This window comes from Protopterus annectens, chromosome 4.part0, assembly GCF_019279795.1.
Source record: "Protopterus annectens isolate FY-2018-M chromosome 4.part0, PAN1.0, whole genome shotgun sequence".
NCBI lineage: Eukaryota > Metazoa > Chordata > Ceratodontiformes > Protopteridae > Protopterus > Protopterus annectens.
The window spans coordinates 1627558076-1627584640 of NC_056733.1; the positions used below are offsets into that span (position 1 = coordinate 1627558076).

At 42.8% G+C, this 26565-nt stretch overlaps 1 protein-coding gene across 1 annotated transcript in view; it reads right to left on the reverse strand.

Moving 5' to 3' along the window:
- Nucleotides 1-5605: 5605 nt before the first annotated feature.
- Nucleotides 5606-26565, reverse strand: part of ATOX1 (antioxidant 1 copper chaperone) — a 414888-nt gene continuing 393928 nt past the window's right edge. The window contains exon 4 of the mRNA XM_044069417.1: nt 5606-6163. The gene's annotated coding sequence lies outside the window, so the exon portion shown is untranslated. The remainder of the gene's footprint in view (nt 6164-26565) is intronic.

A 26565-nucleotide genomic window follows, 5' to 3' on the forward strand; every position in this document is an offset into this window, starting at 1 on the left:
ATATTCTAATAGATCACTGTTGTTGTACTGCTGTAAGCTATTTGGGTCCTAATCCCTGCCACCAGCTAGTTTTCAAAGTTTGAGAGCACCTTCCACATGCTCTATTTCCTTGAGGTGCTTGAAAAGAGACACAATGGAATTTCTTCAAGGCATTTTGCCTCAGAAAAAGGGAGGTAAAGGCCCTGAAAGAATAATGCTACAAAACAAAAACAAAAGTAAACTATATACATAAGGGTACATACATCCACACCCTGTTAATATAAAATGAAAAACAGGCAAAATAAAGCAGGATGGAGGGAGGTGCAACTACTGCAACAAGTATCTATTAGAGCATGTGCTGTTACATTAAATTTACTTACACAACTGTACCATGTTTAGCATATAGATCACTGTTGCAGCTATTTGGGTAAATCATTATAGCTTAGAAATTAAGGGAGGCAGCAAATAAATTAACAATCTGGGATCCCCTAGAGAACTGTCCTAACCATAGCCTGTTCTAGATCTGGAAAAGGAATCCAGTCTGCAGTGCTTTGTAACGGTATGTACAGAGGACCAAGTTACTGCCTCTAGAATCCTAGAGTCCATCCCTTTCAAGAAGGCCAACAAAGAAACCAAAGCCTTTGTGGAATGAGCTCTAACTCTGCCTGCAAGTTGATTATTATGGTCAGTATAACAAAAAGCAACAGCATGAGACAAGCATCTAAAAATAATCTGCTTTGACATTGGTTGTTTCTTCCTCTTACCTTCATAGGAGACAAACTGCTGATTAGCTTTCCTGGAGGCTTGATTCTTATCTAGGTAGCCTCTGAAATCTGGCAGAATAAAGCCTGAAGAGGCAAGCTGAACTACTTTACTATTTCTCAGGCTATCATAGTAAGTCTGCCAAAAGGGTATAATCTGGTACCCCAGTTTATTTATGTAGCACATCACTGTGCTGTTATGCTACATGTAAGCTTGCAATGATCCTGTGGAGTAGAGATGATATAAGGCTTTCAAATCACTGATAACTGCCAACATCTCGTTCACATTTATATGCTTCCATTTGTCATAAGGATTCCAGAGACCTTGCACTTTCACCCCTTTTGAGACCACTTCCCATGCTCTGAAGCATCTGTAGTTATAGACTGGAGTGGGGCCCATAAGGCAGAATGGTAGACTTAGACTGCAAGAAATCTGGTCTACTCAGAGAATCACTCTTCTTACAAATCCCAAAACAGTGATCTGAAAAGATAAAGAGTGAAGATGCTGAGTCCAGAATGACCAGAGGTACTACTGGATCTTTCTCATTTGGAGTCTGGCAAGGGAAAGCATGACAATCATGGATGCCCTGTACCCCAATATCCTAAGAGATTCCCTTAAAGATACACAGCTTTGAGTGGAGAAACTCAGGAAAAACTAATGTAACAGCTCTACTTTGGAGAAAGAAAGCTTCTTCCAAGAGCAGAATGTGTTTGAAGGGACAAGAGAAGATTTTTTGTAAGCTGATTTGAAAATCAGACTGAGCAAGAGGTTCTGAACAGTTGGTACAGAATCTTGACTCCTGGAGAAACAGTCTGTAAAGACAAGACAATCTTCCAAATATGGTAAGGTATGAATGCCTTAAAGTATGCAATAAACAATTACTGGAGCCAGACACTTTGGACTTTCCACTACTCCAACAGTATTCACAAAAGGTAAGACAGAGAAATAACAATGTACGCCAGGCACAGAAAATCTTAAAAAATGTCTAAAGAACATGGCAATGGGAATATGATAACAAGAGTCCTTTAAGTCTAGCTTTACCATGAAAACTAGAGAAAGGATAGCAGGTTAAAGGGAATTAAGGGAAATATTTTAAACTTTAAATCTTTTTGTAAAGATTCCAGAATGGAAAGGTCCAGCATGGGCCTCCAGGATTCCTCCTTCTTTGGTACCAAAAAAATCCTGGAAGATTATCTGAATGGGTTTGTTTTCTTCTGGAAACATTTAGTTGACAGGGGAATACTGGTTCAATTACTCCCTGAACAAGCCTCTGATCCATGATGAGTGGAAACAAGGAGACTTGGTTCAAAGGGCAGGGAAGAATTCCTTGGAACATGGACAGGGACTCCCACTGATAAGAATGCCCACAATGAATTACACTTAAAGCCCATTTGTCTGTCACAGTCTGGTACTACAAGGAAAGATGAAGCCTCAGGGATATGGAGAGGTTGCCAGGGTGGGAAAGGGGGCAGCCTGAACAGGCAAAACAGTCAAGCTAACTGAGAGAACTGTCTTTAATTTTTGAATTCATCTTGCTATCACTTTTTAAACTCCCATTAAACAGCTCCTTGCTGCTTAAATTCTTGCTGAAAAATGAAGCTGAGGAGGAAGAAAATGGATATTTGTATTTGCCTTCAAAAAAGAGGGTTGACTCTCTCCTTGAATTAATTTTCATTCATCACACTTCTCGAGCACCACGGCGAAAGGACCAATCAAAACTACCTTATCTAAGAAAGAATTTCAAATTTCAACTTTAACATTTTCAGGAATGTTTTGAGAATGAATCAATGCCAGTCTTTGTATTGCTGACCCAGAAGTAGCAGCTCTGGAAAAGAATCAGCAACATCATAAACACACTTTAAGACATGCTTAGCAACATGAGAAGCAGATATTAGTGAGGCATTCAATGATTTTTTTTTTACCTCATACAAAGGAAGGTTAATAGTTAACTTTTATATGTTCTCCAAAGATAAAAGCAGATATTTTAACATACGTTTTTAAATCCTGAAAGATAAAGTATCCCTTTATGTCAACAGCTTTCTCATCCTAGTCAGAGGGGAAAACAGATAAAAAAAAATCTGTTTAGCAGAAGCAGTTTTAAATAGAGAGCACTGAAAAAATGCCTCCTCTGTTCTTTTCTGGATCTCTCCTCAGGCTCCTGACAGTTGCAGTGTATGAAAGGCACCCTAAGCCTTTGATAGCTGTCTGGTGGCAGGGGACAGGACCCAAATAGTTTAAGCTACTGCAACAGCGGATCTATATGTTGAGCATCTAGGAGCTCCTAATTTTGAACTATTTTACCATCTGGGCAGGAAACATGCCTTTTTTTGTCACTGAATACAGTCCAAGTAATACCATCATGGAGGAATTATGATGTTTTGGGACAGGGAGTAGTTAAGATGCATCTTCCCAGTCCCCGAGGCACTGTCTGAGAGATTGTATTTGTCAATGAGAGCTTTGACAATTGAGGGTTGGGGAAACTACTACTCCTGGCAGAATTTCTTTTGAAAATAAGGTATGAACAGGGTCAAGAATTCTTACAGTGGAGGATGAGGGCTTTACAGAATATAAAACTTTCAGCAGCTTAGAAACAGGAATGAGATTCTTTCATGGGATCAATGAAAGACTGTCCTTGAATTCTGACAGGGTGATTACTAAAATATATAGTAGGGTGAAAATGCTTTAAAGGATAGCTTAAAAACAAATTGGTAAATTTCCCTCACATGGACAGGGAAAAAGTTCGGGAGATGAGCCACGTGGACATCCAGTTCCAAAATGTTAAAAGGGAAATGGTCTACATTTGCATGGTTACAGGTGTAGTATGTACAGATCTCTCAAACATTCTACTAGGAGAGAAGTTTATTGTGATCAGTGGCCAAGTAATGACTCTCAGAATCAAGTTCCCTAGTCACAGTCTAATAAATGTTAAGTACGACATGAAATAGAATGCCACATATTCAATTTATATCATCCACTTTATCTGACTTGCTGATTCCAATTAATTTCACTGGGATGCACTAATTACACTGCGTGTTTAAGTTGTCGGTTAAATAAGACCTGAAGCATTTTACACAGACTTTTAGGTACATTTCGTTATGTGGATAGTGTTCATTTACTAGTTCTGAGGTGACTCAATTTATTTTGTCATCTGTCATGTATGTTTTACTATTACTTTAGTAGCGTAGTGAGGATTATGTTAAGATTTATTTTTACAGTTCAGTTATGTTTGTATGAAGTCTGATGTTATTTATTTATACAGGATTGCATCCATTTTCTGACTGGTTGCTGTGTTTTTATTTTCCTTTTTTCCTTAGGTTTTAGCAACTTTTTAAAGCTAATAATATATTTGGGTTCTATGAGTTTTTGTTTTAGTGTTTATTCTTAGTGCAGCAGTATGTGTATGTTTTCAGTCCAAAAAAACTAGTTCCATGAATAGTGTGACTTCCTTTTTGAAGTTCACTTTTATTTATAGTTGCAACAAAGTGAATTACTTAGATCTGTTTATAAGGAGGGGATAGGTTAATGACTACAATTTATAAAAAAGATGTGCAAAACAACTAATTGCATTATGAGAGTATGCACCCCAAGAAAAAACAAAATTAATATTGTAAAGGGGCAATTGATGAGGGTACATGAGTTGACTGACAAAGATATCACTTTATGTAATAAATGTATAAGTAGAGGGCCTCTAAGGATATAGTTATGGAGAAATACAATGAAATTGATAAGAGAAGGAAAGGTGATGTACAAAAAAATGCTGGTAATAAAGAGGTGGATTATAAACCTTTTATGCAAGTAACAAATACCTTGGATGCCCAGGCTATATAAAATATTATTTCAGCCAATTGGAGTTTGCTAAAATTTAATTCTGACATGTTAAAAGTAGTAGGGGAATCCCCTGTGTTTGTACAAAAGGGGAACATTTTTAAAAATCTATTTCAAAGTAAATTAAATCCCTCACAGACAAAGTGTACTAATCCTGGTATGTATAAGTGCTATAACTGCAACTTATGTAACTTCTTATTGAAGGATGTTAAAGAAATTAATGTCAGTGATTATAAGGTACAGCTTAAAGGTAAATTTACTTGCAAGTCTAAATTTGTAGTATACCTAGTGTTGTGCATGCCACGCAACTCATTTTGTGTGGGTTATACTATTAGGGAGTTAAACAGAAGAATATATGAGCATAAATATGCTGTGAGTATTGGAGATGAGAACAATGCATTGAGAAAGCATTACAAAGTAAACCAGTGCAAAACAGATTTTTAGTTTTGTGTTTTGGATGAAGTCATGTTATGACAAAAAATGTAATGCTGAAGATGAACTTGGGTGGTTAGAATATGATTGGCAAATGAGACTGAATGCTTGCCACCCAGCTGGGTTAAATGATAAGGAAGATTTTGTAGCCTTCCTTAAAAGAAAGGGATTAAAGCATTAATTGGTAGTCATGTGGTTTTAATTGATTGTGTATTTAATTAAGAGATTTTTTGTAACCATACTGAATGTATAAATAAGCATGTTACTTTTACTATCAATTTCATATGATCTCTGTATGTGACAATGCAACTATACCCTTAATCTGCTGTGCAAACAAAAGGCCTGGAGTAACTCAATTTACAATAAGAAAGGAAAGGAAAAATAAATGTCTGTCTGAAAGAAAGATATCTTGCCAAGTACTTCATACCAACACACTAATTCAAACACTGTACAGCATTTTTTCACCACATCACAAAAATGCATGTTTCTGACAAAGGCCTTACCATCTCTGGAAGCATTGTGAGCAAGTTCTGTGTTGTCTGTCCAATATGCAATAGAAACAAAAAAAAAACACAAATACTGGGCACAGAAAAAAATGCCACCCCAAGCAAATTAAATATTTTACTAGTGTTAAGTGAAATTCGACACTAAAGCTGATAAGACTAACTAAATGCATGTTGACTAGTTAGAAAGTTGATCTAGTCAACTTTCAGATGCCACAATCAAGGTTTTACATCAGATTTTAACTATTTTATTATTATAATAACATCAGTTTGTAATGAACTATCAACTTTAAGTCTGATCTAGAAGAAATGAAAAATGTTTGAAGACAATTTTAAGTGCTAAAAATATTAAGGAATCAAGCTTTGTAGAGATCACCCAACCCAGTTAATTTCAGATGGAAGGAAGGTAATGAAATTCTGCCAAAAGTCATCTAACCAGAATATAAAACATCTTTAATCTCAAACTGAGGTTTATCTGCAATAAACCTCACCACATTTCTGAAATAAAATGTTTTTAAAATAAAAAATATGTTGGTATACATGGAATATAATATACATTTTAATCCCAAACAACATTCAGAGTCATCAATCTTCCCCAAAGATTTAAAGGCTGTTCATTTTTCTTCACTTTAGTATTTCTTCATCAGTTCTGCCATAATCCTCTGTAGAAAAAAAAATAAGAAAAGGTAAATGAAAGTGGCTAGAACCAATACAAAGACAATTTATTAAGCGGCTATATAAAGACCATTCCAAACACCAAAATAGGGCAGCTGAGGCCAAAAACAGACTCCCTCCAAGAAAATAATTACAGTGATTTGTACAAATGAAGAAAGAGCAATCACTAAAAGAAGTGGCCACACTTCATAGATGATTTTATTTTAAATTATCTTTTTTTTATCAATACCAAGTCACTAGTTCAAACTGACTGAAGAATATACAGACCCTCTCTAACAGACATTATGGCTAAAATGCAACAATTAACATATAGAAGTTAGGCACGAGCATTCCAGGCAATCTGGTTGGTAGTGATCTATGTTTTAACTGTTCCCACTGTACCTGAAACAACACTATGAAACCTGTCCTACTTACATTACAAAGGGAAATTCCATCCAAGGAAAGTAAACAGAGGATTAGATGTACTCTAACAACTAGTCATGTACTAGGACTGCTTAACGTGCATTCTTCTTGCCTTAGTACTTTCATAATATATCTAAATTTATAACATCAGGCAGGACCTCTCCATTTATTTGCTTATTTTGTTTATTTATTTAATGTCTTTTAACAAGGTTAGTGGGTTGGGCTGAACAGCCCCTTACATTCACTACCCAGGGTAGCTAGGCCAACAGAATACATATAGAAAGATACATACACAGCAAAAACTTTTTATAAAATATTTAGGTTGACTTAATATATTGTGTTACCTACAAAAAAAAAAAAAAAAAAAAACATCACAAGCAAAGACAATATCCAGCACAGGAGAAAATTATTGTTAAAGGAAAACTCCACCTTCTCCTACAGTTTAACTCAACTTTTAAGTTGCTTTTCTCACTACATATGGCTTTAGTACTGTGTAGGTACCAGAAACCTGTTTGTACATTATAAAACTTTGATTTCCTTCCCTTGCAATCAAAGGAAAGGAAAGGAAAGACCACCCACTTCTTTAAACTTAACTTCTCATATAATTTGCAGAGGAATCTGTGTATGCCTGCATGACATATAACAGACACAAAAAAATCTGTCGTCAGATAGTGTTAACAATCTTGTATGGGTAATTAGTCCTGCTAATGTCAGGACCTTAGCAGCTGCTCTAAAAATAAAGAAAAGTTGTGGAAAATCTTATAGATGTCCTTCTCTTCCATGTTGAAGTATTCAACATGTGGGTTTACCCCTCTTCCTTCGCATATGTCCAGCAGTATTCCAAAGTTTTTCAGTCCCTCAGTGGTGTGTGGGACGTCTGATTTGGCTCAGGGAACGTTGGCCATAAAAGTGACTTCCACACACACCAGCCTCAGAACTGAAGGCTCCAGTGGGAGACAGTCCTAGGATGGCAAAGCCCATCCAGTGCCACCCAGAAGGGTAAATGCAAACTAACGGAAGGGGAAGGAGGGTGGGAAGGAATACTGAAACATGGAAGAGATGGACACCCACAACTTTTCTATGTCCTTCTATTCCAGTGTTACAGTATTTTACATGTGGGTGAGTGCCAAAGCTCACTGTGGATGGGGAGGTGGTCTGGAAGCCATCTCCAGGAATCCATGAAGGATAGCCCTGGCAAACCCTGCCCTGGCTCTAGAAAAATGGTCCAGTTTGTAATGCTTGGTGAAGGTGTGAACTGAAGACCAAGTATCTGCTTCGAAGACAGTAGAGGTATCTAGCCCCCTAAAGAAGGTTTCTGAAGAGGCCACAGCTCTGGTGGAGTGTGCTTTTACACTACCTTGCAGGGATTTTCCATGGTGTTGGGAGCAGAAGGTGATGGCCCTGGAGATCCAGGCCAAGATAATCTGTTTGGTCACTGCCTTCCCCAGGGCTCTAGGGTGGAAGGAGACAAACAGTTGGTCAGATTGTCTGATGGACTTGGTTTTGTGTAGATAAAACTTGAGCTGTCTGTGAACATCTAGGGAATGAAGTACTCTCTCACTGTCCCCTGAGGATTGGGGAAGAGTGTAGGTAGGTGTATGACCTGATTCAAGGATAGGTCATTCACCACCTTGGGTATGAAAGAAGTGTTAGTTCTAAGAGTAATCCTGTCATTGTGGAAAACTAGGAAGGGTGGGGTAGCCATAAGAGCTTTTAGCTCTGAGACCAACCTGGCTGAGATCAAAGCCACTAATAAAAGTGTTTTCCATGTGCAAAGTTTTAGGGAGGCTTTGTCTGCTGGTTCAAAACGAGCAAGAGTAAGTTTTTCCAGAACATATTTAAGATCCCAAGGTGGAGGGGATGGTTTTCCTGGGGGGTCTTAGGTGGCGTACCCCTTTGAGGAAGAGTTTGGCAGGGAGTCTGGACGCTAGGGGTGGATCCAGAGGAAGACATGCAGAGATTGCAGACAAGTGGGTTTTAACTGAAGAGCAGGCCAGACCTGTCTACAATAGTTCACACAGGTAAGACAGGACTAGAGGGGTCTCACTTGCCAGCGGGTCCAACTGTCTTTTGTGACAGAATATGGAAAACCTTTTCCACTTTGATAAGAGTTTCTTGTGTTAGGTTTCCTGGCCTCCTGGAGGACATTGAGCACATCCTTATTGCAAAGGTGTCTGAAGGGGATCAGAATCCTATCAACCAGAGGGTGAGGTGCAGTCACTGCCATTGTGGGTGTATCTGTGATCTCTTGTGCTGTGTGAGGAGGTCCACTGAGGGGGGTAACGTGTGGTGAGTGCCCTTGGACAGTTGAAGGAGTAGGGGGAACTAGTGCTGTTTTTTCCAGTAGGGAGTTACCAGCAAGATTTTTGGTCTGTCCTGTTGGATTTTCAGCAGGACCTTCTGAATCAATGGGAAGGGGAGGGAATGCATACAGAAATTTCCCCTTCCAAGATATTGAAAATGCATTTGTTGCCAGTGCCTGGGGGTCTGGTACCCTAGTGCAGAAGCCAGGAAGATACTTGTTGATTGTGGAGGCAAACAGGTCTATTTGAGGTATACCGCACCACTGGACCAGGTGCAGGAAGACATCCCTGTGAAGCATCCATCCGTGATTATTTGTGATGGTTCTGCTGAGATTGTCTGCCTGGGAGTTGTGGAGAGAGGGCATGTAAACTGCCTGCAGGTAAACTCCCTGTGAGATGGCCAGTTCCCAAACCAGCAGAGCTAGTCTGCAAATGAGGTATGATTTGGTCCCTCCCTCTTTGTTGAGATATCACAGAACTGTGGTGTTGTCCGTGAAAATCTTCAATGGGCCTTTCTGGTGGTACGGTCGGAAGGCTCGCAGAGCAAGAAGAATTGCCCTCATCACTTGAAGACTGATGTGTTCTAGTCGGTGTGGCTTCAGCCACGGGCTCTGCACTTTTCTTTGCCCTAGAGTTGCTCCCCAGCCCAAGTCTGAGGCATCCATATGCATGACTTGTGTGGGTAGGGGTGGCTGAAGCGGTAGACCTGGGTTACTGGTCACTTGTACCAGCCACCACTGAATTTCTAGTTTCAAGCAAGGGAGAAGGGGGAACCCTGTACTCCAGAGGATGGGAGTGTTGGGTCCAGACTGACCGAAGGTACCACTGTAACTTCCTCATATGCAGTCTTGCAAATGGTAGCATGGGTATGGTGGCTGCCATGTAACCCAGAAGTCTGAGGTACTGCCTTGCTGTCAGTTCTGTTGCTTGAGAGATGCAAAGCAGGTGTCCCTGTCAGGGATTCCACGTTTTGTGGTGGCATGTAGGCCTTCATGAGGTTTGTGTGAATTCTGCACCCCAGGAAGACAATGTCCTGAGTGGGCTCCAGGTGTGATTTTTGGGAAATTTATCTGGAATCCTACAGACTGTAGGAGGACAGAACTACATGAATGTGCAGTGGGAGGGTCTCCTTGTTGTCCGCCTGAATCAGCAGGTTGTCTAGGTAAGGGAATAGTTGGACTCCCTTTGTTCTGCAATAGGCAATCACTGGAGCCAAACATTTTCTGAACACCCTGGGTGCAGTGGAAAGCCCAAAGGGCAAGGCAGAGAATTGAAAATGTAATGTGCCTGCCAAGAACCTCAGGAATTTTCTGAATGTGGGTTTTTATGTGGATGTGGAGGTAAGCATCCTTTATGTCTAGGTTTGCCATGAACCCTTGGAGCAGTAACAGGGGGAAGAGGATAGGTAAGTGTCAGCATCCTGAAGGTACGGACCTTTAGGAATAGGTTGAGACAGGAGAGGTTTAGTATTGGTCTCCAGGGTCCATCCTTTCTGGGGAACCATAAAAATTCTGAAGTAGAAACCTCGTCCTTTTGCAGCTGGAGGCACTAGTTCGATGGTGCCCTGAGTCAGCAGAGCTTGCAACAAGGGTTGCAAGAGGTGTAACTGTCATGTTGGGGGCTGTGGAATGCCCTTTCATTCTGGGGGGTGCATCCAGGTCATGAAGTAACTGTTCTGGAGGACAGATAGGACCCATTTGTCTGAGGTGATGTGAGACCATACAGGGAGGCAGTGAGAGAGACAGACTGACAGGGGTAGAGGGGGGGGGCAAGGTTGACAGGCAGTCAGACGCTACCCGCCCTACCTTGAAAGGGTGGCCTCTGGCTGGAGGAGGGAGAAGCTCTAGCTGGAGAGGGTTGCTTCCTAGTAAGTTTCTTGGGCCTGGAGGGGGCCGCAGGGCAAGATTGTTTTCTAATGAACTTGGTTTTTGAAGGGTAGTTCCTTTGAAAGTTAGGTACAGGTGAAACAAGCAGGTGTTTGAGGTCCTGCATTCCTTTCCCTTTTTTCTGAAGGGACTTAAAGAGGTCAGCCAAACAAGGCTGTATTATCCAGGGGTGCATCAATGAGCTTTGCCCTAAAGTTGTCAGGCAGGGGCTGTAAGAGTAAAGTACAGTTTTGTACCTACCATAAATGTAGATGTTCGAGTGCTTATACAGCTGCAGTCATAACAGATGGGTTCTCCTGCCGTCAGGCGGGTCCTCGGTCGGCCGAATTCCAAAGTCTAGGTCCGGCGTCGGTTGTCGTCGCTTCTTCCCTGACGTCAGTGCGCCAGGGGTATAAAATAACCAGCCAACGCCATTTTCTTCAGTTTTTCTTGCCCCAGATGTCAGGTGCCCCCAGAAGGAAGGCAATACATAAATGTGTGTGATAAAGCAATGCAATATAATCAAAATACAGTAGTGCAAGCAAATACATCAAGAATGAATACCCCAATCAGGTAGCATGAGGAGGTGTTAGCCAATACGCCTGTCCCAAGAGGGGAAGGAGGGAGGGAAACCTGGATTGCAGCTGTATTAGCACTCGAACATCTACATTTATGGTAGGTACAAAACTGTACTATGTTCATCATGCATACAGCTGCAGTCATAACAGATGGGTAGAATCCCAAAGCTAAGAAAGGGGTGGTAGGCACTAGGTGGAACTAGGAGGAGCCAGAATGCCCTGCAAGACTGCAGTGGCAAAGCCCGCTCTAGATTTGGAGTATAATGGAAGGCGTTAGTGCTTGGAGAAGGTATGCACAGAACTCCAAGTGGCTGCTTCCAAAATATCTTTGGTAGGAACTCCTCTGAGAAAAGCTGCAGAGGTAGCCGTGGCCCTTGTGGAGTGAGATCTGATGCTATAGGTACAGTTTTGCCATGAAAAGAATAGCAAAAGCGTATGCAGTTGGCTATCCATTTTGAGATTGTCTGTTTGGAAATTGGCTTTCCTTGAGCTCCTATAGCATAGGACACAAAGAGCTGATCTGATTTCCTGAAAGGCTTTGTTCTGTCCAAATAATAACGCAGTTGTCTGTGGATGTCCAAGGAATGTAGTAATCTCTCCCCTTTGTTTTGAGGATTAGGATAAAAGGTAAGTAAGTGTATAGCCTGATTCAAAGCTACCCTGGATACCACTTTTGGCATAAAGGACGGGTTGGTTCGTAAGGAAACTCTGTCCTGATGGAAGATGATGAAAGGCTGCACAGCCATGAGAGCTTGTAGTTCCGATACCCTACAAGCTGAGGTAATAGCCAGAAGGAAGGCTGTTTTCCAGGACAAATATTGCAAATCTGATGAGGCAGCTGGCTCAAAAGGAGGCAAGGTCAGCTTTTCTAGAATGAAATTGAGATCCCAAGCAGGTATTGGTTGTTTCCTTGGGGGTTTTAGATTCTTAGCCCCTCTGAGGAACTGTCTTAAGAGGGGGTGAGAGAATAAAGGTGGATCAGTGTTGTATTCTGCAGAAATGGCTGAGGCATGGATTTTGATGGAGGAGAAAGAAAGTCCACTGCTTAGCAGCTCAGCTAGATACTGTAATATTTGAGGTAAATTCAGTTTTCCAGGATCCTGGCCCTTTTCTCATTCCAGACACAAAACCGTTTCCATTTTGCGGAGTAAGCTTTTCTGGTAGACGGCCTTCTGGCCTCCAAAATGACATCCTGCACCTCCTTGGAGAGTAGGGTCTGTTGTGATGCTAAGGAATCTTCCATGCGGCTAGATTGAGTGTTTTTAGCTGACTGTGAAGAGTTTTGAAGCTGTGCTGAGTCAGAAGAAGAGGCATTAGAGGCAGGGTCCATGGTGGGGAATGCGTCAGGCTCCTCAGGAGTGGGTACCAGTGTTGTCTTGGCCAGTCTGGAGCAATGAGAATCATCTTTGGTCTGTCTGCTCTGGTTTTTAATAGAACTTTGGGCAGCAAAGGAAGAGGTGGGAAGGCATAAACTGTCATTGATGTCCAACTGAAAGAGAGAGCGTCCACTCTCCAGGCCTTTGGATGAAAAAACCTTGAGCAGAATTTTGTCAATTGGTGATTTTCGTGGGAGGCAAAGAGATCTATGTCTGGCCTTCCCCATGCTTGAATTATCTCTGTAAAAACTTGAGGATGCAACTTCCATTCGTGTGGATCTGTCATATTTCTGCTTAGGTTGTCTGCCAGCGTGTTTTCCTTGCCTGGCAAGTACTGTGCTTGTAGTTCGATTTGTAAGTCCAGGACCATGTTCCAAAGTGACATGGTCAGTCTGCATAGGGGGTATGAATGGGTTCCTCCCTGTTTGTTTATGTACCACATTACTGTGGTGTTGTCCATCCTTATCAATAGTTGACCTGGTTGCAGGAGGTCTTTGAAAGCTATAATAGCATTTATTACTGCTAGCATTTCCTTTTGATTGATGTGTAGGTGCTTTTCTTTTTGGGACCATTTGCCCTGAATGCACCGATCTGTCATGTGCGCCCCCCAGGCGTAGTCCGAGGGGTCTGTTGTGATGACTTGATTTGCTTGAGGCTTGCTGAATGGGAGACCTGTGTTTGCTTGGCATGCTTGAGCCCACCACAGAAATTCCTTTTGAAGACATGGAATTAGTGGTATTATTGTTTCCAGGCTGTGTTGAGACCATAGGTTTTTCAGGTACCATTGAAGTTTCCTCATATGCAGCTTTGCACATGGGATTAGTAAGATGCAAGATGCCATGAATCCCAGAGCCTGCAGGATTTTCCTTGCAGTCAGCCTGGTGCAATTTGCTAGTGTTCTGAAGTATTAAGTTAGTTGCCCCTGCTTCTCTGGCGTGAGGTAGGCCATCTGGGTGTTTGTGTCCAAGTTGGCACCCAGGAAAATTATTTTCCGAGAGGGTATTAGCCTTGATTTCTTTTTGTTGACTGTGTATCCCAGAGAATTCAACAACATTATTACATAAGCCAGATGTTTCAGAAGAATGTGCTTGCTGTCCACTTGGATCAGGCAGTCGTCCAAATAGAGGTATATTTGTATCCCTTGAAGTCTGCAGTAGGCTATTACTGATGCCAGGCATTTCGTGAATACTCTGGGCGCAGTAGATAAGCCAAAGGGCAACGCAGAGAATTGATAATGGGTTGAACCTGCAAGAAATCTGAGGTATCTTCTGCAATTTTGTCTGATTGGGACATGCAGGTATGCCTCCTTGAGGTCCAATGTTACCAGCCAAGACTCCTTGCCCAGCATGGGAAGAAGCTGCTGTAGAGTGAGCATCTTGAATTTTGGTACGAGTAGAAATGTGTTTTGGATGGATAGGTCCAAAATAGGTCTCCAATCTTTTCCCTTCCTTGGTACTAGGAATAGTCTGGAATAAAAACCTTGACCTTGTTCGTGCGTAGGTACCTACTGAATAGCTTTCATGTCTATGAGATTTGAAATTAGTCTTTGTGCCTCTGCCCTTTGATTGTGTGTCAGGTTTGGCATGCCTCTCATTTTTGGAAGGGTGTGAAAATGGAATCTGTAGCCTCTGTTTATAATGTCCAGGATCCATTTGTCTTTTGTGACAATATGCCAATTTTTTGAAAATAATGCCAGTTTTCCGCCTAATGGTGCTGCCATTTGAGTCTTGCTTGGCATGCAAAGGGGAAAGTCATTGGGCTTGCTTTCTGAATGGTTGCGAGTTATCCTCACCCCCTCTTTGCATAGGAGCTTGCCATTGTCTGCCTCTAAACGATCCTTGGGATTGCCCTCTGCCCCTCGGGTGCCTGTATCTACCTCTTTGGGATCTCTCCGTGGCTGGAAAGGACCAATTTTTGGAAGGCCAATTTCTACTGAAACGTGGGGGTTGTACCTGTAGAAAATCTTTCACTGTTTGCATTGATTTAGCCTTTTCCTCCATTTTCCTTAATACCTCCTCAGCATTAGCACCAAATAATACATCCTTTTGTAGAGGGGCATCTAGTAATTTAGCTTTGACATGATCTGGTAAGGTTTGTTCCTTGAGCCAGGCATGCCTACGTATGACTGATCCTGTAACAGCAGCTCTACATGAGGCCTCTAGAGCATCAAAACCACATTGTAAGGTATGTTTACCCACTTGTTCCGCACTATGCATCAAATCCTGCAACTCCTTCAAGTCTGGTTGTTCAGGTTGTGACATTTTACTTCTCAACTGTGATAACAAAAACTGTTGGTACTTTAGCATATGGAACCGACAGTTTAATGCCCTCATGGTTAAGGTGGCCGAGGTATATACCTTTTTTCCCCACCTTTCTAAGGATCTGGAATCTCTCTCGGAAGGTAATGGATTTTAAGCAGTGGAGGCCTTAATTCCCTTGGGGCCCTGTGAGATAGTTTCTGGGTCAGCAGCATGGCTTTTGTATAGAAATTGGTGTGAGTCAGGAACCCTGTAGTACCTGTCAGGCTTGACTGGAGCTGGAGGTAGAGAATCCGGGTTAAGGCAGGCCTCAGAGTACACATCATCTAGTATGTCCAAGACAGGAGGTATAGCTAGAGGCCTGTGCTGAGGTAGCAAGAGAAATTCCCTAAGCCTTTTCTTGGAATCTGAATAATCTTGGCCTTCCCAGTGGAAGTGTTCCCTTAAGGTATGCAAAGTTTCCCCAAATGAGTAATCCTCTGGGGGGGGACAGAGGGGATGGACTCCTCAGCATCAGAATCTTCAAAAGGGGAGTAAGAATGTTCCTGTTCATCAGAGTGCTCTGAAATAATGGAGCCCTGATCAGAGGAGGAGGATTCTTCCTCCACTCTGGGCCTTTTGTCCGGGGGGGGGGGGGTTGAGAACCCCTGATAAGAGTAATCAAATCCTCAGCCATTTTAAGCATCTGTTTTTTAGGCATGGGGCCTGGAGATGGGCCCTGTGTAGCTTGTCTCTTAGAATGCATGGCTGCTTTAGACTTAGTGTAAGCCTTGATGGAAAAGGAAGAGGAAGGTCTGAAGACACCTTGAGAGGAGGTAGACCTGTCCACATTCTGAGATTCACCGCCAAGAGTGGCTTCGGTATCTGTAGTCGGGGTGTGGGCCGAGGAGCCTGTGACCTCGGGCACAGGAGACACCGCCAATGTAGTGTCATCGGTAGTCAGGGGCTGCGTAGGCGCCTTGCTGAAAATCGGACCACGTGGAGTCGGCTTTGGCGTGGTGTCGGTAGAGGCCGCGGACCTCGTGTGTCGGTCCTTGTCTTTGCGTTTTTTAGACAAAACTGGAGTCGGAGTATCCGACGACATAATATAGTTAAATTTTTTGCCAAAATAATGCTGGGCGAACTCCGCCCGACGCTTAATGGTGCGTTTGTTGAATGTAGCACAAAAGCGACAGACCGAGACGTCGTGGTCTGGGCCTAAACAAGGAATACAGAGGGAATGGAAATCCTTATGCGGTATTTGCTTCCCACATGAAATACAATTATTAACTTTGTCTGACATCAGTCTGAGGCAAGAAAAGTTTCCCCAACGGGGTACTTAGCTTTCAAGAAGACTTCGATTGCAAAATTTTCGTAATTTCAGGAGCTGGCCGACCGGCACTTGCAAACTGCTTCTGCTTCGGGCACCATGCGGCAAGAAAGACTGAAGAAAATGGCGTTGGCTGGTTATTTTATACCCCTGGCGCACTGACGTCAGGGAAGAAGCGACGACAACCGACGCTGGACCTAGACTTTGGAATTCGGCCGACCGAGGACCCGCCTGATGGCAGGAGAACCCATCTGTTATGACTGCAGCTGTATGCACGATGAACATCCATGAATATCTCCTTAAGGAAGAAACTGATGCAACTGACCTAACTGAGGCTTCAGCCGTATCATAACTGAACTTTATTGAGTGCCTGGTCACCTGGACAGTAAGGGCTGGGAGGGAAGACAGTGATGCTTTGGCTGCACAGTCTGGAAAATCAGCCAACTCCTTGGTGGCTTTTTCCAGGAGGGATATTAGCAGCCCTAAAGGACAGGGTAGAGGAAGTGTAAATCTTCTTTCCCAGATACTCCATGGTCTTGCTATCTTTGTCAGCAGGAAATATGGTGGTTGTAGGTAGGAATTTGGAAGCCTTATCTGTGGATATGGAGATAGTGCCGGAGTCTGCTGAAGGACCCTTAAGGAGGTACTTGTCTGATTCAGGCAATTTATAGATGGTCAGGTCTGCGTGGGACAGAAGTTTTGAATCTGTGTTTAAGGATGCTGAGGAGAAGGCATCCAGAAAAACAGGTAGAATTGGAGGTACAGGAGAAAGACTCAAGGAGTCCATCTGAATGAGGTCATAGTACCTCTTTTGAACCTCAGTCATTTCAGTGAATACCCACTTAAAGTGGTCTTTCATGTTAGATATCATTTCCCCAAAGGTCAAATCCTCAGCTGGGGAGTCAGGGTCTATGGAGTCTTCTTATGGGGAACTGTTCCCCAACGGAGAAGTGATCTGGGAGGTGTAAGAGAGACAGCTGTCGGAGTAAGAATCAGAAAAATCCACTTCTCTCCGAGCAGGGTCTGAGGTTTGAGGCCTAGGACTCAAGAGTGGAGGGGCAATGCTAGCACTGCCTGCAGAGGTAGGCCATAGGGTCATAAAGGCATTGAATAAGCTTTGGATGAAAGGCTGCCAGTCAGCCATGCTTTCAGAAGGGAAAGAGATATGCTTTGTTTTCTGTTTCTTTTTGAGGGGCCTAGCTGGAGTCTGAGTAGGAGAAGGTCTTGAGTCTGGAAAATGTATGGGAGCAGCAGAATCTGACGGGCCTACAGAAAGTTCTAGATCCCCCTGGCATCGAAGACAGATGTCGGTAATGCCTCTATAGACGTGTCATCTGCATAGGATTGTGCGGCTTCCTCAGAGGTACCCGCTTTATCCTTTGTGGCTGGATCAGATTCCTCTCCCAGGCCAGTGTTGGCTACAGGCTGAGGGACAGACTGTAGAGGCACACCGATAGTTGTAGGCTGCATGGGTTTGGCCTTCTTATTTGGCAGTTCTGAAAGAATGTCGGAAGAGCCCTCCATCCCTAATGCTAGTTGTTTCAATCGTTGATTCTCTAAATAAATGTTTAGAGCATGCAGGCAGCTACATAGGGTTTTGGGGACGAATGCCTGACAAACAGGACAGTTCTCGTTATCGTGTTCTTTACCCAAGCAAAAAAGACACTGATTGTGAGTGTCTTTGAGGGGAATCTGCCGGCCACACTTACACTTGCCCATTCTGGATGACATGAACAAGCAATATAATCAAAAAATGAAGTAATGAAAGGTTCCCCAATGGGGTACTTACCTGATTTTTCAAATCCGACGTCAGCGAGTAGTAGGAAAACCTGCTGTATGACTGGCAGCTGAGAAGTTCTGAGGGCTGGTGCATGCAGACGTCACTTTTATGGCCCACATTCCCTGAGCCACATCAGATGTCCCACACACACTGAGGGACTGAAAAACTTTGGAATACTGGCCAGACATACACAAAGGAAGAGGGGTAAACCCACATGTAGAATACTGCAATACTGGAATAGAATGACATCAGAGATGGGAAACTGTTTTCTTCTGTCTTTATTGCACACATGAAGATAACTCAACACTGATCCACAGTTGCTTCCAATTCAGCCATGCCTTTCATAGCAAAATAGAGCAATTACATCAGTCAAATGTGCAAAGCAGTTGTCACTTCTTTTGACAAATTTACTAAGCAGCATTACAGTATTCAAATGTTAAGCTTTAAATGTTTGTTGTTTACACTACTTTACATTTTAAGAAGTCTTAGAGTATTAAAGAGGTCTGTAACATTTAGAGAACATCAGAAAATATTTTTCTTATTATGCTTGTAAAGTATCAATACATTTACCATTTTTATGCCCTCCCACCACAACGCAGCAAGACAGCCGAAATCAATGCTTTCTTGTGACATCCTTTCAGAGGAGGATGTACATCCACTGCACAGATCCTTAGGAGGACACTTCTTCCACTGACTTTGAGTCAGTTCTTACAAGTGGAGTGCATGACCATTTTCTAGTCAACAAAGGAAATGTAACAATTGATAGCAACCATGACATACAGCTGAATTTACTTTAGCTTACTTGGGCTATGTGCCTTTTCATTAAAACATTAGGAAAGGGAAATCTTAAGTACATTAACTAGCTATCCATCTATATAAACAAATGAATGAAAGAAAACAAAACCCTTTCCACTGTTGTCACTGGGTAATGGAATTACTTCCAAATCCTTCCCTTTCCAGTAGCATCTGTCACTTATATATGAAATTGCAAGGATCCCTCAGATCAGTGACAGTTTTGACACCTGAGAGAAAAGTATTGGAGGGAGGGGACTGTCAATACCTCATGTACTAATACCATTATATGTCAATGGGATGGGAACACACCAGTACTTCCTTATGTCTAGCATGACTCATATAAAGTAGATTTGAAATGGGAAGAGAAAGAGTTAAAAAGACCATGTTGATATGTCCAGCCATCTTGGCAGTAAACATATTAAAATTCTATAAGAAGCAAAGTGATTTTGAGGTGTTAAAACAGCCCAGAGAACACACAGTGATTTTTTTTTTGTTCTAAGGTGGCGTTTTCCTTTAAACTTCATTTTTTAACAAAGTATTTCACAGTACAGCACTGTGGTTTCAACAGTATGGTTAACCAGTTGCTCTAAAACAGTTGTATTTGCTCTTATTAGTGAGATATTTTACAGTGATTTCTTGAATAAACAGAGGTTATCTAACACCCCAATGTCTTCCGGGACAGATTTTCAGGAGGCAGGAGCAAGACTGACAAATGACTTTTCACAAATAGAGTAAATGGTGGTCTCTGTAACTGAAATGAGACCGAGGTGCACAGAGAGTAGAAGGGTTGCGTAAATGTCAATTTGTTCACTAACTTGTAAAGAAGTTTAAAACTAAGGGTATTCAAGATGAGATGCTCTAGCATTAACTGGAAGGCAGTTTGTTTTAGTTAGGGTAATGCAATGGTGTTTCCTGTAGCTGGAGAGGCATGTAAAAAGCACAGTTGTGTACACTGATTTCTCTGAGGTACAGGCAAACACGGGAGGACTATGGCTGACCAAGTTTGCAGATGACTGCAAACTGGGTGCCATAACCGACTCTCCGGCTGATACAGGCATTCTCCAAAAGGGTCTCACAGAGACGGATAACTGGTGCCAGAGCCATGGCCTAAAGCTAAATGCCAAAAAATGCATAGTCATCCCCTTTGGGAAAAACAAAGTGCCCACAAATTACCACATAGGTGGTAATCCATTAAATACGGAAGAAGAAATTAGGGATTTGGGGACCCAAGTAGACAATAACCTCTCCTTTGACAATCATGTTGCCAAAGTGGTCAAAAAGACCTTCTATATAGCCCACTTTATCATGAAAGGATTCACATCTAGATCAAGAGAGGTCATTGTGCCCCTCTACTCATCACTCATCAGGCCCATAATTGAATACAATGCCCCATTTGGGATGTACCTTACCCGACACCTGCAGCAACTGGAAAGACCCCAAAAGTACCTCACCAAGAGGATCAAGGGACTCAAACAGATGCCCTATGCAGTTTGGCTAAAGAAACTCCAGCTCTACTCAGTTGCTTACCGCCTACTCAGAGGCGATCTGTGCCTGACGTATAAAGCCATGTCCAACCCAGAATTAATGGACATACTCCACCTCAGTAAATCCAAATTCCTTAGAGCTACATGCTCCAGGGACTTAAACCTCAGCACAGGAATAAATAGGACATGCTGGAGGGACAGGTTCATATCCCAGAGGCTCCCCTCAATCTGGAACAAAATCCCAGTCCAATTTAGGCAGAGCCCCTCACTGACCCTCTTCAAGAGAAATCTTGACGAGTGGATGGGAGATCGTAAGTTTACCCCCGGGATGTCTTCTGGGTCCCTGCTTGACACAGGCAAGATAAACTAACTGTAAAAGGGATATCTTCTGTGACCTACCATCCAAAGGCACAGTCTACTATTCTAAATGGGTGGCGAAAGCCAAACACACTCGGGCTAGGCTTAAAAATGCCCTGGGGTGGATAGCCTAGTATCAACCTATGAACCTACCATAAATGTAGATGTTCGAGTGTATTCACTGTTGCAGTCATCACATTTGGCTTATCTGCTTGCAGTATCCCTCGGTCAGCCTGATTATCAAAGTCTTGGGTCCTGCATCGGTTGCGGTCTCATCTTCCATGACGTCAGGTAGTCAGGGGTATAAAGCATGCAGCCGACACCATTAAATCAGTTTTTCTTGCCCCAGATGTCAGGTGCCCCCCTAATGGGAAGCAATTAATGTGTGTGTGTGTGTGTATATATATATATATATATATATATATATATATATATATATATATATATATACACGAGTCTACCTGATAACACCGACACGCCAAAACACCAACAACTAAATAACCGACACGACATAACCGAAAGTTCAAAAACATGAAACTTCACATGCCCAACAATCAACAAAACAAATACCTTTCCCGAAAAAAACACACACCACAAGCACACCAAAAACCTTACAAACCTACACTAAACCTTACATACACAACTATCTATGCACTAACCTTAACCCAAACCCTAACCCTAAGGTCCGTGTCACTATCGCACACTTACCTTACCCGCACCCTAACCCTCACTCACTTAATCCGCCCCTAACACTTAAGTCCGTCACTATCGCGCACTTACCTTACCCGCACCCTAACCCTAACTCACTTAACCTGCCCCTAAACCTAAAGTCCGTCACTATCACACACTTACCTTACCCACACCCTGACCCTAACGTCAGTCCCTATCGCACACTTTTACCTTAACATGTCGGTGTTCTCAGCATCGGGATTCTCAACTTTCGGTCTTCTCCGTTGTCGATCTTCCGGTGTCGGTGTTCTGGACTTTCGGCGTTTTCAGGTAGACCCATATATATATGTGTGTGTGTGTGTGTATATATATATATATAGATAGATAGATATATATATATATATATATATATATATATATATATAAATATGTATATGTATATATATAAATATGTATATGTATATATATATATATACACACACACACACACACACACACACACACACACACACACACACACACACACACACACACACACACACAAGGTTATACCTCCAACAAAAAAGCAAATACACCAAAAAGAAGCATAGTAAAAAAGAGTAGCGGTATAGCCAAAAGAAGTCAGGGGGCTGGAGGGAGGGTAACCAGGACTGCAACAGTGAATACACTCGAACATCTACATTTATGGTAAGTGTACACAACTGTACTATGTTTTTTGCAGTCATCACATTTGAGTAGATTCTCAAAGCTAAGGATGGGAGGAGGAATTTAGATAGCATTAGGACCAGCTATAAGGCCCTACAAGACTGCAGTGGCAAAGCCAGCTCTGGATTTAGAGAAAACTGGCAAATAGTAATGCTTGGTGAAAGTATGTACAAAACTCCAGGTAGCAGCTTCTAGGATGTCCCTGGTAAGGACACCTCTGAGAAAGGCTGTAGAGGTAGATGCAGCCCTGGTTGAATGGGATCTAATCCCCTGTGGGATAGGTTTTCCATGGTGCTAATAGCAGAAATGAATGCAATGGCCTATCCATTTAGAAATGGTTTGCTTTGAAATAGCCTTTCCCTCTGCCCCTGCAGCAAATGCCACCAGCAGTTGTTCAGATTTCCTTTGCGATTTAGTCCTGTCCAAGTAAAATCTTAATTGTCTGTGCACATCTAGGGAGTGCAGTATCCATTCCCCTTTGTTCTGTGGATTAGAGAAGAAGGTTGTCAAATGGATGGACTGAATAAGAGCCACACTGGATACCACCTTGGACATGAAGGAGGGATTGGTCCTGAGGGACACCCTGTCCGCATGAAAGATGATGAAAGGCTCCACTGCCATAAGGGCCTGTAATTCAGATACCCTTCTTGCTGAAGTGATTGCAAAAAGGAAGACTGTTTTCCAAGAAAGGAATTTTAAATCTGCACTTGCAGCTGGCTCAAAAGGAGGAAGAGTGAGTTTTTCCAATACAAAGTTAAGGTCCTAGGCTGGAGTTGGGGCTGTCCTGGGTGGTCTTAAGTATTTGGCCCCTCTGAGGAACTGCTTGAGCAGTGGATGAGAGAAGACGGGTGGTTCTGTGTTGTAATGAGCTGAAATGGCTGAGGCGTGAATTTTGATGGAGGAAAAGGAAAGGCCCTTGTAAAGCATCTCAGTTAAGTATTGAAGAATCTGAGGTAAATTGGGAGCTGCTGTCCCCATCCCTTGAGTCTGGTTTCAGACACAGAATCTTTTCCACTTTTCAGCATAAGATTTTCTAGTACTAGGCCTCCTTGCCTCCAAAATGACATCCAACACTTGTTTACTGAGGGATGGTAATGGAGAGATTAGGTAATTAGCCAGGCTGCCAGGTTCAGGATTTGAAGCTGAGGGTGCAGAATCTGGCTCTCCTGCTGTGACAGCAGGGTAGGGGTCTGAGGCAGGTGCCATGGGGCTAGCAGTGACACACTGTGCAAGAGGGGGTACCAGTGTTGGTGTGGCCAGTCTGGTGCAATCAATATCATCATTGGTTTGTCCTGTTTGATCTTTAGTAGTACTTTGGAGAGGAGAGGCAGAGGAGGAAAGGCATAAACTAATAGATTTTTCCAGCTGAAGGACAGAGTATCCACTTTCCAAGCTTGTTTGTGATGAGTCCTTGTGCAGAATTTGTCCAATTGGTAGTTCTGGGGGGAGGCAAACAAGTCTATAGCTGTCTCCCCCATTTGTTTATCAACATGTTGAAAGTCTTTGGTTCCAGTTTCCAGTTTTGTGGGTCCATGAGATTTCTGCTTAGTTTGTCTGCCAGTGTATTTAGTTTTCCTGGCAGGAATTGAGCCTGTAGATGCACTATGTAGCTCAAGGCTGTGTTCCACAGAGCCATGGCTAGTCTGCAGAGGGGGTAGGAATGGGTACCCCCCCTGCTTGTTTATGTACCACATAACAGTGGTGTTGTCCGTCTTTACCATTAATTGTCCTGGAAGAATGTGGTCCTTGAAGGCTGTCAGAGCATTTTGTACAGCTAACATTTCTTTTTGATTGATATGCAGGTGCATTTGACTTGGGTTCCATTTGCCCTGAATGCACTTCCCTGCTAGGTTAGCCCCCCATGCATAGTCTGATGCGTCTGTTGTTAGGGTTTGGGCGGCAGGGGGTAGAGTGAATGGTAGTCCCTTGTTTTGGTGGCAGGCCTCTGCCCACTAAAGGAACTCGAACCATAGGCAAGGTATGATAGAGATCATTGCTTCTAGATCCTGAGTATGTTGACACCATAGGTTTTTTTAGATACCATTGTAGTTTCCTCATATGCAGTCTTGCATATGGAATTAGTAGAATGCAGGAGGCCATGAACCCCAAGGCTTGCAGTATTTGCCTTGCAGATAGCAGAGCTTTTGTGGCCATTAGTTTGAAGTACGTTGTCAAATAAATTTGTTTTTCTGGCGTGTGAAAAGCCATCTGGGAAGTTGTGTTCAAGCTTGCTCCCAGGAATATAGTTTGTTGACAGGGTACCAGATGTGATTTCTTTTAGTTTATGGTGTACCCCAGACAAGTTAGCACCTTTTGTACAAATGCCACATGATTCAAAAGTATGTCCCGGCTTTCTGCCTGAATTAGACAATCGTCCCGGTATGGGTATATTTCAATATTTCTTTGCCTGCAAAATGCAATGACTGGAGCTAGGCAATTGTGAATACCCTGGGCGCAGTAGATTAGCCAAAGGGCAGTGCAGAGAACTGACAGTGCATGTAGCCTGCTTTAAAGTGTAGGTATCTTCTGCAAGATTCCCTGATTGGGTTGTGCAGGTAGGTTTCCTTTAAATCCAGTGTTGCCAAACAGGCATCTTTGCCTAGCATAGGAAGCAACTGGTGAAGAGTTAGCATCTTGAATTTTGGAATCACCAAAAAGGTGTTTTAAGATAGAAAAGACCAGGATAGGATGCCATGAGTTGTCTTTTCTGGGTACCAGGAAAAGTCTTGAGTAGAAACCTTGTCCCTTTTCCTCTTCTGGTACAGTATGAATAGCCTTTATGCTTAAGAGAGAGAGTACTTGCTTTTGAGCCTCTGCCCACTGATTTGGGGGTAGATCTGGCCAACCATTTGGGGTTGTAATGTGTGGAAGTGAAATCTGTACCCTTGGGAAACTATATTTAGAGCCCATTTGTCCTGGGTAATGAGTTCCCAGTTTTTTGCCTGCAGAGCAATCTTTCCCCCTAAAGGAGCAGTCAGTTGAGAAGTGCTTGGAAGTTTTACAGTTAAGTCATTGAGACAGTTTACCATAGTGGGGAGTCTTACTACTCCCTGATTTGGAAGTGGGAGCCCCCCCCCCCATTGCTTAGTCCTGTGCATACCCTTGGACTGAAGCCTGGGTGTTCTGCTGGTTCTGGGTTTGGACTGAGAAGGCCTGGAAGAGGCAGGAAAGGACCAGTTCTTAGAGGGTCAATGCCAACTAAATCTTGGAGGCTGTACTTGTAGGAAATCTTTAACAGTTTGCATAAATTTAGTTTTTTCCTCCATGTTTTTAAGAACTTATTCTGCTTTGTTGCCAAACAGGCGCTCCTGATTTAAGGGAGCATCTAGCAATTTAGCTTTAACATGATCTGGCAAAGACTGCTTCTTAAGCCAAGCATGCCTTCTAAGTACAGACCCAGTGACAGCAGCCCTGTAAGATGCCTCTAGTGAATCAAAACCACATTGCAAAGTATGTTTTCCAACCTGCTCAGCAGAATGCATTAAAATCCTGTAAATCCTTATGTTCAGCACAGTCAGGAATCACCATAATTTTCTGTTTAAGCAATCCAATAATATGCTGCTTATACTTTAACATACAAAACTGGCAGTTTAAGGCCCTAATGGCCAAGGTTGCAGAAGTGTATACCTTCTTACCCCATCTATCCAGCGCCCTGGAGTCTCTATCAGAGGGGGTAGGATTTTTGGCAGTAGTAGCCTTAATGCCCCTTGGGTCCCTGTGAAATGGTCTCAGGATCCGCAGTAGGATTTTTAAAAAGGAACTTGTGAGAGTCAGGAACCCTGTAATACCTATCAAGTTTTCTGGGAGCAGGAGGTAAAGAGTCAGGGGCCAAGCTAGACTCCGAAAAGGCATCATCAACAATGCCCAGAACAGGAGGGATAGCTAAAGGCCTGTGATGAGGCAGGAGTAAGAAATCCCTAAGCCTCTTTTTAGAATCATAATCCTGGCTTTCCCAGCAAAAATGCTACCTAAGAGTATGCAAGGTTTCACCAAATGAGAAATCTTCTGGGGGGGCAGAGGGAATACAGTCCTCTGCATCAGAATCCTCATAGGTAGATAAGGGTAAATCCTGGTCATCGGAGGAAACAGAAATTTCAGAATCCTGGTCAGAAGTATCATAAGCAAATTCAGTCCTAGGTCTCCTAGAGTGGGAAGGTTGGCTTCCTCTGATTAAAGTAACAAGGTCTTCAGCCATTCTTATCATTTGTTTTTTAGGCATAGAGGCCTGACCATGTGGTCTGGGCATCGGTTTTCTAGGCATGGTTTGAGTTTTAGGCCTTGAAGAAGAAGATGGCGTCGGTTTAATATGCAAGTCAGTAGGCCTAAATATACCCTCAGAAGCTGGTGCCTGCACAGCGGCTCCAGACCCATCCAAGATAGAGACATCCACAGGTTCCACAGTTGAAGTATCTCGCGGCATACCGGATTCTGAATGGGTCCCAGTCAGGGTTGCCAGATTTCCAGCAACCCAGGTAGGGACAAAAAAAAAAAAAGAAGATGGTCTCTCA